The 2877-nt window shown below is 55.3% G+C and overlaps 1 non-coding gene across 1 annotated transcript; it reads left to right on the plus strand.

Moving 5' to 3' along the window:
- The first annotated feature begins 1017 nt into the window (after nt 1-1017).
- On the plus strand, nt 1018-1107 carry TRNAS-CGA (transfer RNA serine (anticodon CGA)). Its single transcript has one exon. It is a non-coding gene; the product is annotated as a tRNA-Ser (tRNA).
- The last annotated feature ends 1770 nt before the right edge of the window (nt 1108-2877 follow it).

Below are 2877 nucleotides of genomic sequence, written 5' to 3' on the forward strand. Positions count from 1 at the left end.
GGTGCCTTAAACCAGCTAATCCATGGTGCTTTCCTCTGGCTAATGTATGGTGTCTGCCCACACCTGACTCCCTGCCAACCCTCACTGGGCCCTGACAAGCGTTTCTTGTGTTTCGATTCTGTAAAGCAGAGAAGCGGGTGAAGTTTTAGTCCCAAGGTGTGTGTGTGATTCTTTGGACAGGTCCATCCTACAAAATTAAGTCAGTAACAACATTACTTTGGGGTGTTAAAAATTTTACCTTCCCTGAGCAATGCAGTTATATCAGCCTAATCCCAGTGTAGCTAGCACTGGGTTAACAGGAGGACTTCTTCCCACCCCACTCTGCCTCTTCGGCTGAGGCCTGCTGGTCCACCTTTCACTCGCTCCTCTCTCCCCGAGGCCTCCTTGCCGGCTGCTCATTCCTCTCCGCCCCCTACCCCAAGGTCTGCCCGCCACCCACACCTCTCTGACCCCTCCCCTGAGACCCACCATGGCCGCCGCTCCCCTCTCAGCCCCACCCATGAGACCCACCCAGCCTGCCACCCGTGCCTCTCCGTCCTGCCCTGCCCACCACTTGCACCTCTGTGCCCCTCCCCTGAGGCCCACCCTGCCCACCTCTTTCTTCATGCTGCTGTTGTTATTCCATGACACATTAAAGATGGAATGAAAAGCTGAGTTTCCTCCAGGGTGAGGAAAGGAAGGAGACACCAACCCCCTGGCAAAGCTCTGTGCCCCACAGAAAACCTGCCCCCTGCTATTACAGTCACTGATGTACTGGGGATATGACGGGAAAGGGACTGTCTGAATTATCGAGGCAGGAATTTTACAACAATCTACAGCAACATCACTGGCCACAAACACACTCTCCTCATGCTCCAGCCAGAAGGGAAAGGAGCAGGAATTCTTGTTCAGCCCTGGGCACACTTACACAACAGCACAGCAGTGAGTGTGTTGTGGACGCTGGTCTGAGGAAACAATTGGAAACGATCACTCAGTGAGAAAAGAACTAGAGTGTCATGAGAGCGCTCTATAAAGCAAGTAGTTGTGGCTGAGTGGTTAAGGTGGTGGACTCGAAATCCCTAGGGGGGGGGGGGTCTCCCTGTGCAGGTTTGAACCCTGCCAACTACGGAGGAAGTTGTGGCTCTTTAGTTTCAGTGCCTGAGCATCCTTGGCCCCAGTGGGAGCCAGGCTACGTCTACACGACAGAGTTATGCTGCTTTAGTTAAAGCGTTTTAATTAAGCCGCTGTTGCATGTCCACACTAGGCTGCTTGTGTCACCGGAGCGCATCCAGGCTAGCAGCTCTTGGATCGCCACAGAGAGCAGTGCATTGTGGGACGCTATCCCACTGTGCAACTGGCCGCAGGGTGCTTTGGGAAGGGTTTGCAATGCCTCGTGGGCAGTCACACGAGGCAGGTTTCTCTATCCCATTGTTCCATGGGCATCCGAGTCGATTGCTAGCTGCTTTTCAGCTGCCGTGGGCGTGGTGGGCAGAGAGTGTGTGTGTGTTGGGGACAGACAGTGTGTGTGTTCGGGGAGCGTGTGTGTTGTGGAAGAGTGAGTGTGTTGGCACGCTGTCCCTAAGTTCAGACAGCTGCTGGAAGCAACCAGTCCTGAGTCAGGGGGAGCGGGATACCCCAGTCCTGAGTCAGGGAGAGCGGGACACCCCAGTCCTGAGTCAGGGGGAGGGGGACAGCCCCGACATCAGCCCCCACTTCCCGCACTGGCTCAGCACAGCCCAGCAGTCTCTGTCACATACACACACTCACACACACTGCTGCCTGCCTGGCTGTGTGTCAGGGTGCAGGACGAGGGGGGTTTAGAGGGCCATGGGCCCAGCACTTTTTAGCAGCTCTAAGAACGGACGACGGAGGGGGGAACAAGGTGGAGCCTTGGGGGAAGAGGCGTTCTGTGGGTGTGGCCTCGGAGGGAGGGGTGGCATCAGGGAGAAGGGGCGGTGTGAGATTGGGGCCTCAGGGAGAAGGGGCAGAGTGAGTGAGGGCTGGGGGGAAAGGGGTGTCATGGGGGCGTCACAGTTCGGACGCCGGTGGCCCCCCCACTGTAAGGAAGATTCCACCACCGCTGCTCTGGGTCCTAGGTGTGGTGAATTTGTCAGGTCTGAGACAGCAGTTGCTTGTGAATGACAGTGACCCCTTTGCCAATTGGCACAAATAAGCTTTTGTCACACATTGCAACGGGGCAAGGCAAGACGGCTATAGTAAAGTAGTGAGGAACAGGTATGTTAACCCCAGGCTAAACAAATCCTTGGTACCATGGTAACCAAATGGCAGTTGTTTCAGGTTAATCAAGACACCTTGGGCCAATTAAGATCCTTCTAGAAAGCAGTGGAGATAGCTAGGTTGATTGGAACACGTGAAGCCCATCAAGGCCTGGCTGGAACTAGTGGAAACCCTCCCAGTTCATCAGTGAGGCGCATGTGTCAGGATCTGTAGGAGGAAGCCGTGCTGTTGGAGGAACCAAGCAGTACAAATCCACATCAGGTGCAAGGAAGGAGGCCCTGAGGTAACAGCGAAGGAGATACTGAGTGGGGGCTGCTGTGGGGAAGCGGCCCAGGGAATTGTACACATCCTATTTCCCAAAAGTCAGCTACCATAGCTGCTACTTTTAGGGTCCGTGAACTGGAGCCCAGAGTAGAGGGCGGGCCCGGGCTCCCCCCTCCCCTCCCCTTCCTGATTTATCATGGATACTGGGAAACAGAGATTGTGCGAGGGAGGGTTGCTTCTCCTCACCTCCCTTGCTAGCTTATGATGGCTCAGTAAGCTGTGGCCCTTGCCTCTAGAGAGAGAGAAGGGCTATGTGGAGGGTCACAGTGAGCCTCTGAGGCTAGCAGAATCCACCAGGAAACGTGGGACCCATAGAGACAAGGACAGAGCTTTGTC

The sequence above is a fragment of the Caretta caretta genome, chromosome 28, assembly GCF_965140235.1.
Source record: "Caretta caretta isolate rCarCar2 chromosome 28, rCarCar1.hap1, whole genome shotgun sequence".
In the NCBI taxonomy this organism is placed as follows: Eukaryota; Metazoa; Chordata; order Testudines; family Cheloniidae; genus Caretta; species Caretta caretta.